The sequence below is a fragment of the Zingiber officinale genome, chromosome 10B (assembly GCF_018446385.1).
Source record: "Zingiber officinale cultivar Zhangliang chromosome 10B, Zo_v1.1, whole genome shotgun sequence".
Lineage (NCBI taxonomy): Eukaryota > Viridiplantae > Streptophyta > Magnoliopsida > Zingiberales > Zingiberaceae > Zingiber > Zingiber officinale.
The window spans coordinates 52,718,270-52,736,547 of record NC_056005.1 but is presented as its reverse complement, the minus strand read 5'-3'; the positions used below and the strand labels follow the sequence as shown (position 1 = coordinate 52,736,547).

Here is an 18,278-nt window from a genome sequence, read left to right as displayed (position 1 = left end):
AACTAAATCAGTCATCTTCTAACTAATCAAGAATACCTTAATCCTCCACAAGCAACTAGGTATATCAATATATGACTACCCAAATCAACAAGTGTAAATCAGACTCCTACTGTCCGATCTAACAAGAGTAAATCAATATCTACTGATGAAATTAACTAAGATAACATGGTATACTACTGGCTAGGTTAACATAAATAGGTAGATACTATCCACTAAACAGCTAATAATAACAGAGGCTGGTATGGGCCTCGATCTTCTAACGAACTAATCATAACAGAAGTTAAAACTACTAGGAGTATGACATGTAAAATCACCAAAGTCTATAATCCTTAATCTCTATTAAGGTCCACCATAATCAGTGATTCACCTAACACATAAAATATATGCTATAGCCACTCGTCATGTACTAATAAAGAATGCTAATACATGTCATAAACTGTAATGGTCAACAGTGCATATACTAACAAAAAGGTAGGATAATAGTATACCAACATACCTCCTATAGCTTGGAGATTTCCTGCTGCTGCCAGGTCCCAAAACCTGAAAAGTCACATCGAGAAGACCAAAACAGAAAATCCGAAACACTGGGAAAATAAGACTCGTAAGCCGATCTCTGATACCAAATAAATTGGTATCAGATAATCTCGAAAATCCAAAACACATAGCAAGTATCGTATACCTGCTCTGATACCACTAAATTGTCACGCCCCAGAGAAGTCTCAAATTTCTACATACACAATATACATCAGCCACAGGCGGCTGGAATATACACACAACCACGCAGTTATATATATATCATCAGCCCACACGGCTGGAACAAAACCAACACAACGAAAATGACAGAAATCCAATACAAACCAAATAAATCACTGCTAGTCGGCTAGGCTTACAACACACAACAACACAACACAACAATATAATAATTCAAAAAATAAAATCGGAACACAAAGCTAAATACACCAATTATAAATACCGAAGTAAAAGTACACAAACGCGTGATGTGGGGACCGGCAGCCAGGATACTCCAAGCGTCTCCATAAACAACCTAGTACCTGAAAAAGATAGTGTCCACGGGGGTGAGTTCAACAACTCAGCAGATACCTAGTTGACATGTATAGTAAATTATAACAAATAGTAATAACTATTGAGTACAGTCTCCTGAACAAAAGAAGATAATGCATAATAGAAAAGGCTGAAGAGTACTGTACTCACCAGGGCCGCCTATCAGAATAATCAGGTCGTCTGACCGGAAGGGTCATAAATCCTGTATGCATGTCAAACATATGCATCCATCCAAATGCAGCATATAAGTGCAGCAAACATAAATGCTGTATGATGCCAACCATCACCATACCGATGAGTGACCGAGTGGACGGGATCTTGTCGGAGTACTCCTGTCCTGTGACCCCAAATCATAAATGGGGAGCTCAATGCTCTCATATCCCGGTACACGATGACCACGCTGCTACACTAAATGCCAGCGGAGCCAAACAGAGCGGAACTGTCTGCCGGCTACCACGCTGAGTCCTCAGACCAACGGAGCCAAACAGCAGAACCGCCACACACCTACCTGATATACCACTAATCCATGAGTGGTGGTGTGTACAGTACATGTAACTGACGATGTGCTCAACCATAGTGGAGCCGACAATCGCGCAGCATGCAATCATGATGCATGACACTAAGCATAGCAATAAACTGATCAGCATAACCATATCCATATACATAAAATGAGTATCATAATATCGATAGTCAAATACGAAGATCTAAAGTACACAGGTCAGATAGGATATCAAAAAAAACCTAGGTCCTGAACATAACAAGCATGGTATGTCACTATTTCTCTGAGCATATATATTTATATAATCATGTGGGTACTAGCATAAAATGCATATCAGGTGAGCAAACAAGCATGTTACAGGTATCCAAAAGTGACATACCGAAACAATGACGGACATAATTATTACTAAAAGCTATGACCTATTAGACATATCAACAAGACATATCAAAAAGATAAGTCAAGGTACCCGCCTCCCATCGATAAGGTCCAATCCGATCCAAATTTGATGCCGAGATACTCGTCTCGAATCAACCTCCTGTAATCACATTTTACAATTAATTATATCATTGAATCAAAATGACCAAATCCTAAACCTATTAGGAATAAATCATAGTGAATCAATCCAATAGATCCACATCCCCTTCACAATTCACCACATATCACCAATTCCAACACATAAGCAATTATGTATGTACCAATTCCTACCTAAATCAATATGTATCATAATCATGTTCCTTACCTAAATTCACATGATCATCTAACCAAATCCTCCAATTCGGAACATGATCTACAACCAATATTTAAATACATCTAATCCTTACCTTAAATAACTGTTCTTGTTAACTCTGTTCACGATTCCAGCTTCACAGAAACAACTATATCTCTAATATGGCAGCAGGGCAGTAATGCTACTCATTGAATATGCCATTCTCTGTAAATGGAAAGCAACCTTTGGTGACTGAAATTCATTTCTACGATTATCAACAAGTTTAGGTTAAAAGATTCGTTACCCATACATCCTTCTCCAGTGGCTGCAACATCCCAAATTTAATCTCGCACAAAGAAAGGTAGCAACAATCAAGTTGATCAGGAGGTGACGCTCACCATAGCTGATGGCTAACTCTTTGGGGTGGTCACAACCAGCACAAAGGGTGAATTTGATGCAAGCAAAGGGGTGTCGGCTCGGAGTAAAGCAACGGCGCAGTGGTCACAACGGCGGTGAGAGGTCCTAGGGCAGAGGGGAAAAACCCTAGAGCACCGACGCTCCTGGCTGCCGGCGATCTAGGGCACGGCGACGACGCTGGTTTCCAGTGACCGGCGGTGTCTCGTGAGTGTAAGGAGGAGTCGGCCACTCGACGCAAGAGGGAAGAGAGCAGCGTCGGCTGTGGCTAGGGCAGTGATGAGAGGAGGAAGAGAATCGACGGCTTGCGGCAGTGAGTGAAAGAAGAGAAATCAAAGGAGAGGAGGAGAAGAAAAAGAAGTAAAGAAAATAAAAGAAAAATGAAAAATAAATAAACATTTCCTCGCTAAAACGGGGTAGCCTAAACAGGCTTTCCTGGGCCCCATTTTTATCCCCGTTAACTCGTCCGTACGAGCTCCGGAAAATTTCCGAAAAATTTCCAAAAATTATGGAAAATTCCCTTATTAATATTCGCCTATTTCCGGTATTTTACAGTTCAATGCCTATATATTGATTATGAAAATTGTTAATTTAAGTGATGAAGATAGTAATTCTCATCAAATAACTTGCAAATCAAATCATTCATGAATAGCATTTATATTTGCCATTTTTCTTACTTTTTGGCAGCCAACAGCCTGTCTTCCTTTTCCAATAACAGCACCAAAAAGGAAAATTAAAAAGAAACCTTGAAGTGACCAAAACGAAAAATTTAGGGCTCTGAGAAATTTACTTCCAAGCATAGCACAAGATTCAGCAAGGACACAAGTCACACAACTCACCGATCTTAAGAAGCAGGAGAGGAGATAATCAAGAACAGTGTGAGTGATTAAGTAACAGCAACTCAGATTGCACCACTGAAATCTTTAAATTTGATTGGCGCAAACTGCGAGGGAGGCCAAGCCGTCAAGGTGAGCGGAAGGTGAATCAGCCGTCGTTGAGTCGCTGATGGGAACAGGAGCAGTGACGTAAGCCGCAGAGGTAGAGCTGATGGTTAGGGCAAGGGAAAAAAAATAAAACAACAACAGGGGCCACAGTGTTTTTTTTTTTAATTTATATTTGTATATTAGTGTTAATATGCTGCGCCGTATCATATCAGTTTTTTTTTAATTATTTTTTTAAAATTTGAATTAAAAAAAGTAATACTTCTTTAGATAAATCCATAATACATAAATATATCCCCTAAACATATTACAATATTCCATAAATATTTAAATTTATTTCATTTTCAATTTTTCTTTTTACTAAATACTATAGTCCAACTAGAAAGTCTAAACCCTAGAGGTAAAATCTTTTAAAAAAACAGCTTAAAAATTATAACCCAATTGGAAAACATGAACCCTAAAATAAAATTTTAAAAGAATATTTTAATTAATTTTTTTAATTCAAAAATTTTTAAAAAATAATAACAGACAAAATCTATTATTTTTTTAGATTTTGAATTTTAAAAAAATCAATATTTTCTTTTATATATCCTTAAGTCATAAATACATCTTCTAAACACATTACAATGCTCCGTAAATACTTATATTTATTTTATTTTTAATTTTTCTTTTTACAAAATACTATAACCCAATTGGAAAGCCTAACCTTAGAGTTAAAATCTTAAAAATAAAAATAGCTTACAAATTATAACCCAATAGAAAAGTCTCAACCCTAAAATAAAATCTTAAAAAAATATTTTAATTATTTTTTTAATTCAAAATTTTAAAAAATAATTAAAAAGAAAAAAAATTAAAGCTCATATCCTGTGCGACATGCACAGTGGCACACTGTGTACGTCACGCAGGATATCACATTCCTCGAGATATATATATATATATATATATATTATATATAAATTTTTAAAAAAAATTTGGTGCCACTAAAATATAGAGATCCGAGGTACTTGCCTCACAATTTATATTAAAGGTCCGGGTCTGAAGCCAGGTTTACACATAGGAGCAACTCAACACCACCCTCTACTCTAGATTAGCCGTTGAGCCATTGGTTACTCGATAATCTTCTACCCTGTAACTAGTAATGTTGAACAGTTTTGCCGAGGATCAGTAGCGGCTCACTTGTCCATGCTCAATTGTGGAGTTATAAGATTTTGCTCAATCGTGTTGTGTTCAACGTTGGGTATTACTCTACAATTGCAGTAATCAATTAGCTTTCAAATCTTAAAGCATTTGGTTATTTACAAGGCTAAGGTCGTACGGTAGAATGTACGTTTGCTGCATGTATTAGACTATTAGTTAATAATATTAGTTTATTATCGGCTTTAGCGCATTATATCTTTAAATATCAATTTCAATTAATTTATGATTATATTCATGAAATATTAATTTTGTACCCTATATAAAAACTTTATATCTTAAATACTATTGTATCCTTCATCACATCCACAAACATATATTTCTCAATCCGCGGATCAAACCAAGCCTATCACGGATCAACCTGCGCGTATCGCGGGTCTAGACGGGCCAGCCCGCGGCGTGCATGGGTTGATAAAATTCCAACCCAACCCGTTTAATTGATTTCGTGGGGTGGGTCAACCTAACGTACCCAACCCAAATTGACGACTCTAAATGCATCTACCGATAATCTCTGTATCACCAATCTTCTTTTCACAAAGGCTAGTGAAAGCCAAGAAATATGAAGAATTTGACAAATTTTGTGATGATGTGGTGTTTGGATGTAGTTCCTAAGATTGAATGTGATTATAATGTTGTGGATTTTTCTTATGATAATTGTTATAATGATGCAGTTGTTTGTAAATTTATTGATGTACTTAAATAGGAAGATTTTTCTGATGATGATGGTTAGTATGAAATTTCTGATAAAATTGTTTATTTTTTTTTATGATGATATTGATGTTGATGTACTCTTCACTGCTTTTGATGATGCTTATGTTGTGGAAGGAAGTGTATGAAGCAATGTCTCAAGAATTACTTTCTTTGATTATACCACTTGATACTATGAAAATTGCATGAACTGAATTTGTCAACGATAAATGGGGACTTTTGTAGTAAAGGCAAAGTCCTAAGAATCATAAATTTTTGAGGCACTACCATCTAGCAAGAGCTAGAGCCCTTACTACACTTGGAGGAGGTCGTATTCACTTGCTTAGAACCTTCGGATGCGAGGTGCGAGGTTAGTATTTTTGTGTTTTTTTAAATTTTTTTATAGAGGTATTTATAATTAATCTTTTTTTGATGTGATTCATTTTTTGACATATGCTTAATTAAACTTAATATAATTCAAGTTCTTTCTTATCTCGTATGCATGTGGGAGGCATGCTCATTCATTGGGTGTGTAGGTTTTAATAGGGTTTGAGATTAGATGTTCAAACTAAATCATCTCCATCCTTATGTACTTTCAAGGAGATGAATATGGAGGAAGTGGTGCTTCACGATATTGATCCCATGATGTTAGTTCTCTCTACAATTTGGGTCATTGGAAAGAAAGTCCGGAAGTATCTTATTTTGGCGAGAGTGAAATTTAGAAAAATCTAATAAGGAGTAAAGTTAATAACCTAAAATAAATGCTTTTTGGGAGTCAACCCAAATTCTTTTTTGTTTTCACTTAAGTTATCATTTTCTTTCCTTTTTCCTAACCCTAATTGCCTACATGATGTTTCTTGTCTAATCTTATTTTTGGATTATTCAGAGATAAGCAGTGCGATTATGAGATTGAGGAGTGACTTTGGCAAAGGAATGACTTAGACGCTTTGCGCGCATCACTTCAAACCTCCTCCGCATTAGATTTTTGATTTTTATTGGGACAATGAAAGATTTAAGCCTAAGGAGATAGATATATATATGTTGGTTGTTAGTTTTTGTCATATTGCTTTTTTGCATAATAATTTTTTTTAGTTACATTAGTCATCAAATTATGATTGGTTGTTATTCACTACAAAATGCCAGCACGCTTATTCAAGATATTTATGTGTTGTGATTTGGTATGCTAATATGCCTTTGATCTATTTTTTCTTCTATCCATAGTAGCATGAAGTGAGCTATGTTTTTATTGGAAGAGTTTGATTATTGACTTAGTTTAATCATCTCTTTACACTATGCCTAATTTTGATGATAAATACTTCCGAAAATAATCATAATTCATAGAATTAGACTAATATGCTTGTTTCCTTTGTGACTTTTCAACTACATTTTAGTTACTGAATAACTCTTGTTTAAGTCAACTCATTAGGAAAAATATGAATCTCGAATAAAAAAATTGTGTGTTCAAGTGTTGCATTTTGCAATTATTTAGTGAAAATAAACGAATAAGGGATAATAAAAATAGTTATTGTGAATGGAAAATTAACAACCTATCCCTTTGAGACTGAGTTAGGTTACTAGGACAATAACTGTTATGTTTCTTTTGATTCCAAATATTCCTTTGATACTTTGTGTAGTTTGAGAGGGAAGAACTTTGCGAGTAACAGGTAAGTGTCTATCACAAGAAGCATGAGAAACATGATTAGATGACAATTTTGTAGTGGTTTTCGGGCCGCAAAAATCATCTTTTTACGTTGCGGAAACCCCGAATCCCATGCCACCGGATCCGTGCAAAGTTTAAAATTCGTGTATGAGTTTCTCTACTCCTAGGTCTACATTAGATCTACAAGATCAGAAGGCATGCCTTTGAAGCGATGCCCTTCGCTTAATCCCGCTCGTCCAAATGATACCGGATCTTGAGAATGTCAAAGTAGACACTCCTCTATGTGTATCCACACGAACAAGGAGATGGAGAAAAGACACTAGAGTGTGCTAGCACCCTTTGTGGCTCTCGGCAATGGAGGAAGAGAGGGAGAGAAGAGAGCTTGAGGAAGAAGATGAGAGTTACACACCAAAATGAAAACTCCCACACAACCATCTGTTGGTGCAGTGAGCACCAGATGATCGAACCTGAGTTTTGATTATGGCAAAGAGCTCAAAGTTAAGTGGTGGTGTTATCTAACAAAGTTCATGGAGCTTGCAGGAAAGTCCTAAGTGATACTTAGGCAAAAGTCCTAGCTGCGGTTAGGCAGGTAAAAACCCTAGGGGGTGGTAACCCTAGGTCATAGGGGGTGGTAACCCTATGCGGGAAGTCTTGGCAGGTCGATGGCAAAAGTCCTAGGGGTGGTAACCCTAGGTGAAAAGTCCCGGTGTCGCGGTGAAAGTCTGGACTAGCCAGGAAGCGGATGTCCGCGTCAAATGTCGAGCAAAGTCCGGTCGATCCGGAGGATCGTCACGGCAACAGTAAATCTCCGAGTGGAGTAGGTGAGGACGCGTTCCCCGTAAGCGTCGGGTCGACCTAGGGTTTCGGTTGGAAACCCGAAGTCAGAGACTGTTAATACTTCATTTATAATATATATTGTATTATGTGCTAACTTTGTGCTGCAGGTAGTGTTTGGGACTAACGTATCTTGCAGGTGCAAAGGAGCAACTTAAAGCCTCGGATGAACAGTGTCCAAGGCGCCTCCATGGAGCTTGGAGGCGCCTCGGATGCAGCTGTTCAAGGCGCCTTGATGAACAGTGGAAGGCGCCTTGAACAGATGAAGGAGCCTTGAGTCTGTGATAAGATTCGACCAGTTCGCTCCTCATCTCCCCGGTGACTCGGTTGTTCAAGGCGCCTTGGTGAACAGTAGAAGGCGCCTTGAACACCCTTTATAAGGGTTTTCACCAGCACTCTAACAAGAACTTTCAAGCAATCTTTCTGCTACAAGCTGCTCACGAGACGATCCCGAAGTGCTGCTACGAGACACCGACGACCCGGAGCTCCGAAATCTTCAGATTACGATATTGTCGTCGGTATAACTGTACTTTTTCATTATACTTAACTGTAATACTTGTACTCTTGTCGAACTTATAGTTGTTGCCATAATGATCACGGTATCCTTAGTATAATTGTTTATTTGAGTTTAATTAATCAATAATTAATTTTAGATTCAGGTACTTTACTTCAGTTTAAGGTTAGATAAGATAGGATTTTATTAATTCAATAATAATTAACCATTATCACTCTAGAGCGTCTCGATCCAACAATTGGTATCGGAGCTCGCTTTGAACTAGTGCAACCACCATTCAAGCATTTTTCGTGGCTTTGTCGTGTGTATAGGGTAAAAATAAAACCTTACGCCTTTCGTTTTTTTTCCCTCCAAAATTATTTTCGAAAAATTCATTTTCATCCTTTCACGGCTTATTAGTATTGATAAAATATTGAATTTGGCAAAATTTGAAATAATATCTTTTAAAATATTTTTTAATAATATTTTATTATTTTTCGAAACTGGTGAACTTCTATTTCTATCCTTCCATACCGCACTGCTAATCCAGGATCAAGTCCTGGTACATTGTTTTGCTATTTTTTTGTGGGCAAGGTTCTTTTAAATGGCCCTCCAAGAAGGCTTTAGCACTTTTCGCCCCCCGCTCTTCTCCGGCGAAGACTTTACCTATTGGAAGAACCGAATGATCTACCATCTCAAGACGCAAGTCGAGATGTGGATCATCATCCAGACCGGTCTCGAGCTACCACTTGACGGCGCTGGAGAACTCGTTTCATGTACTAACTGGGATACCAGCATAAGAAAGAAGGTCGAAGCTGATGCCAAAGCAACCTGTATGCTGCAATGCGGGTTGACAAAAGAAGAACTGAATAGAGTCGGACCATTTTCAAGTGCGAAGGAGCTGTGGAAAGGGCACGTCAGACGCTAAAGTAAGTAAGCGTGATTTAATTTTAAATAAATTATATAATATTAAAATGCAGGAAGGTGAGACGGCGAACCAGCTTCACGCACGCATCCGGGACCTACTCAATGGGCTTCATGCGATCGGCCAAAAGGTGGAAAACCGCGACGTAATAAGGTACGCGCTAAGTGCTTTTCCGAGGAACACTTTGTGGGCATCCATGGTTGATGCTTACAAAGTTTCCAAGGATTTATCCTCAATAAAACTAGATGAATTGTTTTCTGAATTAGAATTGCATGAGCGGACTAATGCACGCCCAGTCGAGAAAGGTGTTGCTTTGGTTGCAGGGGACGAAGACGATGAATCAGACGCAGAAGACGAAGACAAAGTTATTTCCAAGTTGATAAAACTCGTACGGAAGATGTGCAAGTCGAAGAAGGCAACTCAAATGAACACAAAGGACGGATCGGATGTCACCTGCTCACTACAAGCCAGATTGCCCAAACAAGAAGAGAAGAAAGGCATTGAAAGCAACCTGGTCCGAGTCGTCCGAATCCGACAAGGAAGAAGAACCAGAGCTTTCTCAGATAACATAATTGACGAATCGAGTCCGAACTCGGTCGTCGTAAAAGCAGTCCGAGCGAAGCCACGGATCCGCATCCGCTTCCGAAGGCCCCATCAAGTTCTTTTCTCGCGAAACTCAAATAGATGACTTAAGAAATTTAGTTCCTTATTTGCTTAAAAATTGGCTAAATCTAACATCCGGGTTAGGTCGCTCCAAAAGGAAGTAATAGCCTAACTCAAGTTCTTTAACTGAGTCGTTCAAGTTGGAAGTTCAACTCAAGTCCAACAACTTGAGGAAGAAAATTCCAATTTGAAAACTCAAATTAAAGAACTCAAGGATACGTTAGAACGCTTTACGTTGGGTTCCAAGAATTTGGATCTGATTCTTGGAAAACAGCGTGCCGTTTACAACAAATCCGGACTTGGATTCAAGCCCAAAACTAAATATAGATCATATCTGTCGTTGGTAAATAGAAATAAAAGGAACATAATTCAAGCATGGGTCCCCAAGTCCAACCTAGTTAATCAAATTGGACTTGGACAATATTGGGTCCCCAAGGATCAGGTCCACTACCTCGATAGACCATATCGAGGCTATGATCCAGGGGGAGCAAGAAGGAAAACAATTTTAATAAATTAAATTCAAAATTCATAAATCTAAAATTCACAATTAAATTAAAATTCAAAAATTAAAATTTGAAATTTAATTAAAATTCAAAATTTGAAATTAAAATTCAAAAATTCAAAATTCAAATTACAAATTCAAAATTCGAATTCAAAATTAAATTCAAAATTTGAAATTTAAAATTCAATAGAAGGAGGATCCAGAATAGCTGACACTCCCAACTAAATTACCCAACTGGGTAACCGAACTTAATCTATCCGAAATGGATAAACAAGAGTAGACTACCCGGCAGGGTAATTAAGGTTGGATAAAATAGGCTAGGTTTAACTTTACTAACAGTACTGGTGAAGTTTTTGGATGATAGTACGTTAGGGAAGCTTGGGCATCGCATGTCTAGGAAGATATGGCTTCGACCTGCATGACTGACCGAAGCTACCCTTAAATGGATCCTAACTAGTTAGACCAAGTTTTAGTATTAAGTTCAATGGGTAAGACTATTTGGAAAACCTCGAAGGCATGGTGACTTTAATGAGTTCCTTGTGACTCACCATAGCCCAGAAGTTTATCCAAAGAATGCTTACTTGTTGAACCCAAAGCTAAACCTGAATATAACACAAATTTAAACCAACCCCTTAAACTGAACCACAATTCATCTCACCACAATTATAGGATTATCTGATTGAAAATTTTGATCGGGTGAGATGACTAAGAAATTAAAACTAAAATTAACTTAAATCAAGTTAATTCAAAATTAATCTCAAAATCTTTTAAAACTTAATTTCAAAATCATTTCAAAAATCTTTTGAAAATCAAAATTATTTAAAAATCATTTCAAAAATCTTTTGAAAATCAAAATTATTTAAAAATCATTTCAAAAATCTTTTGAAAATCAATTTCAAAATCATTTCAAAAATCTTTTGAAAATCAATTTCAAAATTATTTAAAAAAAAACATTTCAAAAATCTTTTGAAAATCAAAATTATTTAAAAATCATTTCAAAAATCTTTTGAAACTTAATTTCAAAATCATTTCAAAAATCTTTTGAAAATCAATTTCAAAATCATTTCAAAAATCTTTTGAAAATCAATTTCAAAATTATTTAAAAAAAACATTTCAAAAATCTTTTGAAAATCAAAATTATTTAAAAATCTTTTCAAAAATATTTTAAAACTTAATTTCAAAATCATTTCAAAAATCTTTTGAAAATCAATTTCAAAATTATTTAAAAATCATTTCAAAAACCTTTTGAAAATCAATTTCAAAATTATTTAAAAATCATTTCAAAAATCTTTTGAAAATTCTTTTCAAAATCTTTTAAAATTAATTCAATTACTGTCAAAATATTAATTTAAAAGGATTTAAAAATATTTAATTATCAAATTCTGATTGCTAAAGTTAAATCTAATTAATTTTCAATAAATTCTCAAAAGTTTAGCATTTTCTCATTTGGAACTTAAATTTTCAATATTTTCAAATAATCTCATCTCAAACTCATTCATAAGCTGCACATGTTTGATAATCTAGAATGGATGAGCTGGAATTAGGATAATATAAAGTTCTTCTTATGCTTGTACTCTAAGACCCTAAGAATTTAATTTGGCATTAATTAAGGGGGAATGAACAGAGTCATGCTAGTACTTTAAGGCTAAACAAATTCCTTTAGGGCTCTGATACCCAATCAAGTTAAATAATTTAATTTGATTCATGCTTGGACACCTAAACTCAAAGAAGTTATTAAGGCATTAACTTAAAATCTAAATTATCTATGCAACAATTCTTTTCAAACACCTTATGAATTGAGCTAAGTACTTCACCTAAATTTTTTTTAAGTCTGAGTACTTAACTATGCTACCCCTTAGGGGGAGCTTAAATTAACTAGACTATTTCTCTTTTCTTAATTCTTTTTGATTTATGTCAAAGGGGGAGAGAAAAGTCAAAGTTAAGAAATCAAGAATGAAAGGGGGAGCATAAACTTTAAATTTTATTTATGCATGATGCTTCTGGTTAACTTTCATTATTTATTCCTTTATTTAAAAGTTATGTTTTACTTAACTTTGAACCAAGATTGCCATAATAAAAAAGGGGGAGATTGTTGGTGCAGTGAGCACCAGATGATCGAACCTGAGTTTTGATTATGGCAAAGGGCTCAAAGTTAAGTGGTGGTGTTATCTAACAAAGTTCATGGAGCTTGCAGGAAAGTCCTAAGTGATACTTAGGCAAAAGTCCTAGCTGCGGTTAGGTAAGTAAAAACCCTAGGGGGTGGTAACCCTAGGTCATAGGGGGTGGTAACCCTATGCGGGAAGTCTTGGCAGGTCGATGGCTTCAGGCAAAAGTCCTAGGGGGTGGTAACCCTAGGTGAAAAGTCCTGGTGTGGCGAACCAGGTGAAAGTCTGAACTAGCCGGGAAGCGGATGTCCAGAAGTCCGGGCGTCAAATGTCGAGCAAAGTCCATCGATCCGGAGGATCGTCGGGCAACAATCTCCCGAGTGGAGTAGGTGAGGACGCGTTCCCTGAACAGTAGGCGTCGGGTCGACCTAGGGTTTCGGTTGGAAATCCGTTAATACTTCATTTATAATATATATTGTATTATGTGCTAACTTTGTGCTGCGGGTAGTGTTTGGGACTAACGTATCTTGGTGCAAAGCAACTTATAAATGGTGTCCAAGGCGCCTCCATGGAGCTTGGGCGCCTCGGATCTGGTGGGCGGCGAGCGATGCTCAAGGTGCCTTGATGAGCGGAAGGCGCTTGAGCGGATGAACGGTGAGCAATGGAAGGCGCCTTGAGTCCGTGATAAGATTTGACAGTTCGCTCCTCATCTCCCGGTGGGTTCAAGGCGCCTTGGTGAACAGTAGAAGGCGCCTTGAACACCCTTTATAAGGGGTTTCGACCAGCAGCTCCTAACAAGAACTTTCAAGTAATCTTTCTGCTACAAGCTGCTCACGAGACGATCCCGAAGTGCTGCTACGAGACACCGACGGCCCGGAGCTCCGAAATCTTCAGATTACGATATTGTCGTCGGTATAACTGTACTTTTTCATTATACTTAACTGTAATACTTGTACTCTTGTCGAACTTATAGTTGTTGCCCACGGAAAACGATCAAGGATCGCGGGCCTTCGAGTAGGAGTCGTCACAGGCTCCGAACGAAGTAAATTCTCTTGTCTTTCTGTGTGTTTGTTTACTTTCCATTGCGTTACTTCTCCGATAGTTGTTACGATTCCGATAATTGAACGATTTTAGCCACCCCCCCCCCCCCTCTAGCGCGTCTCGATCCAACACCATCAAGTGGTCGGCCACTTCAAAGCCTTTTAAACCTCCATGGGATACCAAGAGTCACAACTCTTGGTCTCCCTCATGAGGTGACACACACATGTGCTAGCCTTGATGATGTGGCACATCATTATTAGCCCACTTAATGTCATCTCACAAATGAGGTGGCAAATGGTCAAGTCAAACTTGACCCTTCATCTTCCTCTCAAGTCAAGTCAAACTTGACCACTTCTCTCCCATGGTTGATCAAATCTAACCATTGGTTCAAGTTAATTTTAATTTAATGAATCTCTATTCATTGAATTAAATTGACTCAATGAGTCTATGTCCAAATTAGACTCATTTAACACATGAACCAAATTGAGTCCAACTCAATTAGTCTAATTTGGATTACTCTTAATCCAATTTGGTTCATCACATGAACCTAATCCTCTAGGTACATCAAATGAACCTAATCTCCATCTAATTGCCCTTTGTGTGTGACCCTATAGGTTCTTGTAACGTTGACAATGCTCCTAAACCCATTTAGAAGCATAAGTAATGAGCGGTATCTAGCAACACATTATTACTACCCAAGTTACAAGAATGTTGAGATCCAACATCATCTTATGACTACTAATTGTGACTCTTCACAATATATGACAAGTGTCCTTCTATCCTTGACATCTAGATTGATCAATGTGAGGCATAGACCGTGTCATCCTCTAATCAATCTAAATCTTGAATCCCAAGTAGACTCACTTAATCAAATGAGCTCAACATCTCATATTGACTCATTTGGGCCTGACCATACACTTAGTGGTCTCACTCTATCAAGAATATCGATGTCTCTCCCATCATATAGGAGGGATAGATCCCATCTACATCACTCACATCACTCCGCATAATTTGTTACATACCCAAAAATCACTTTTATAGTCCACTTAGTTACGGGTGACGTTTGACGAAGCCAAAGTACGTAACTCCTTATGTAGGGAACCATGGTGATTTCAGGTCCAAGGACTAATAGTCATACTAATAGCCACATGAGAAAGTATATGACACTCATATAACGATCCATGATACTTTCTCATGGCGGGTCATTCAGTATACATTCTCCAATGCATACCCATGTGTCAACTTGATATATCTATATCCATGACTTGTGAGATCAAGTCATCGAGTTGACCTACATGCTAGTCTCGTCGCATTAACATTGTCCCTGAATGCTAATACTTGACTAGGAATGATTAAGTGTAGTGTTCCTTATATCATCTCACTATCGATTCAACTAATCGATTGATATAGGTAAGAACCTTCTACTCAAGGAGGCTATTATACTTAGTTATTTGGCACCAATACAAGTAAGCATAATAACCATAAAAAAATGCCTTTATATATAGAAAAATATTATACAACGAGTCCATACAACAATCATCAAATGATTGGCTCTAGGGCTCTAACTAACAATCTCCCACTAGCACTAGTGTCAATTAGTATAGGCTCTAAGGCCCAATGACCTAGTGTGACTATCATGCTTTCTCTATGCCAAAGCCTTGGTCAAGGGATCTGCGATATTATCCTCAGTGGGTACTTTTTAAATCTTCACATCTCCTCTATCGATGATCTCTCGAATGAGATGAAAGCGCCGTAGTATGTGTTTGATCCGCTGGTGTGAGCAAGGTTCCTTAGCGTACTATTGCTCCATTGTTGTCACAATAGAGCTTTATGGGATCAGCTATGCTAGGAACCACCCCAAGCTCAGTAATGAACTTACGGATCCAAACTGCCTCCTTTGCTGCTTCTGATGCAGCAATATTCTCAGCCTATGTTGTAGAATCCGTGACTGTGTCCTGCTTCGAACTCTTCCAGCTCACAACACCACCATTTATGCAAAACACGAACCCAGACTGCGATCGATAATCATCTTGGTCAGTTTGGCAGCTAGCATCACTGTAACCCTTTACAGCTAGCTCGTCATCGCCTCCATATATCAAGAAATATTCTTTAGTCCTTCTCAAGTATTTAAGAATATTCTTGACCACTATCCAGTGACTTTCACCTGGATCTGACTGGTATCTGCTCGTCATGCTCAAAGAATATGAGACATCAGGACAAGTACATAGCATGACGTACATGATAGATCCTATGGCTGAAGCATAAGGGATCTAATCCATGCGGTCTCTCTCCTCTCTAGAAGAGGGACCTTGAGTCTTCGAAAGACTCACACTATGTAACATCGGCAGAAATGCCTTCTTGGAGTTCTGCATGGCAAACCAAAGTAGTACCTTGTCAATGTATGTACTCTGACTTAGGCCAAGCAATCTCTTAGATCTATCTCTATAGATCTGTATGCCTAGAATACGGGATGCTTCACCTAAGTATTTAATTGAGAAACAAGTCCCTAGCCAAATCTTGACAGATTGCAGCAAAGGGATGTCTTTCCCAATGAGTAGTATGTCATCCACATATAATATAAGGAAGATAACTGTGCTGTGTAGATTACGAGGATAAATATTGGGTAATGGAAAGCCTGTTTATATCATTTAAACGAGGAAAAATTTAATTTTTCTTTTTCTTTTTTCCTTTCCATTTTCTTTTTCTTCTCTTCCTCTTCGTCGTCGTTTTATCTCCTCTTCCCCTTTTTCTCCCGCGACGCCGAATGCCTCTTCCATTTCCAGCCGACGCCGTCGCCCCCGTGTCGGTTCCGTTCCCCCATGCATACATGACTGTCGGTTAAGGGAAAACGCCGATCCCTCTCCATCTTCTCTCGATCTCCTCTTTCTTTCCCTTTGCCCTAGCCGTCTCCACCCTTGCCTCGTCTCCGCCGATCACCAGCGCCTGCCACCTACTGATGACAACCTCCCCCTCCCCCCCTTCTCTGGAGGCCAGATCGGTGACGGAGCCGAGCACCTGCGTCTGTTGGGTCGTGCCCTAGATTGGATCCACGATCGTCAACGCTATTTTTTCCGACGCTGAGGGAGTTGCCCACAGTCGTGGACACCGTCGTCACTAGAGTTGAGCCGCTGGACTTCCATCGGCCCTGAGGCAGGATCTCCTCCTCTCGGGCTCTAGCAGTGTTGTTCTGATCGCCAACCGTTAGCTCCTCTGTCGGACTAGGCACCATAGCAGCCACCACCAGACCTTCCTCTTCTCGATTCTTCATTGTCATCTCCTCTCTGTGCCCTAGAGCCAGCGTCGCACATACCTCGAGTAACTTTCAATCTATTCTTGATCTGTTGCTACCACCATCTCTGTTTGATTTCTTGATGCCATCACCGAAGAAGAGGAAGGTTAGGTAAGGATTCTTGTTAACTTCAACAACAATGTAGATTTAGGAAAATTATTGTTAGGATTCCTAACTAGTTGATTTAGGGATTGTTTGTTTTCCAAATGGCAGTGGGGGAATTGGGCGTAGTGGTTTGATTACAACCATTTTCTTCGATGGTAAATCATCAAGGCAGATCTGGATTTGGGTGAGTGGTTGACATTGATCTATGTTTAGTTAAACTATTGGATTGTGGAATGGTTAGTAATTATTGATGAAATAAATGTGTATGATGGATCTAATTAGGGTTCGTTAATTGTGTTGGATTGATTAGGTGGATCCAATTTAGAACTTCTTAATTGGATTAGAATTTAGTTTGGCTAATTGTTGTATGATAAAATTAGTTAAACTAGACATTTTTAATACAGAATTCTGATTCGCAACGAGTTGTCTTACGTGGGATTACCTTTGGCACACACTATATCGGAGGCGAATATCTTGACTTATCTCTTTTGATATGTCATGTTGATATGCGTAGTAGGTTAGCCTTTAGTAATAATTATGTCTATCATTGCTTTGGTATGTCACTACATGATACCTGTTGCATGATTTCATCTGTTGCATGCTTTTATCTGTTCTACATTTATGATTTATTATTGTCATGATTATTTATGCTAATAGAGGTAGTGACATACCATGTCTTGTGATACGCCGGACTAGACATTTACCATATCTGACCCGTGTACCTAGATTTATTTTATTTGATCCATTTATTTTTGGTACATATTTTATGGAGGTAGATATGGTCAGGATTTTTATGCTTAGTGTCATGCACCATCTCGCATGATTACATGCTGAGCGATTATCGACTCTATTATTGTTGAGCACATCGCCAGTTACATGGATCTGTACACACAACCACTCATGGGTTAGTGGTTTTTATTCAGACAGGATGTGTTGCAGTAGGTTGCTTTGTCAGTGCTCCGCTGGTCCGCTCATGGGTAGTGTGACTGCAGCGTGGTAGCACGTCAGGGAACCCTCCTCTAGACTGGCTCAGGGACATGAGAGCATTGAACTTCTCCACTTATGATTTGGATAGGAGGATAGGTGTACTCCGACAACATCCTGCCACTCGGTCACTTATCAGGAGCAGTGATGGCAGAGTGCACAGTTGTCATAGCC

At 38.2% G+C, this 18,278-nt stretch overlaps 1 pseudogene; it reads right to left on the bottom strand.

Annotated features, from left to right (window-relative positions):
* Positions 1-17,000, bottom strand: part of LOC122029138 — a 127,485-nt pseudogene extending 110,485 nt beyond the window's left edge.
* Positions 17,001-18,278: the final 1,278 nt, after the last annotated feature.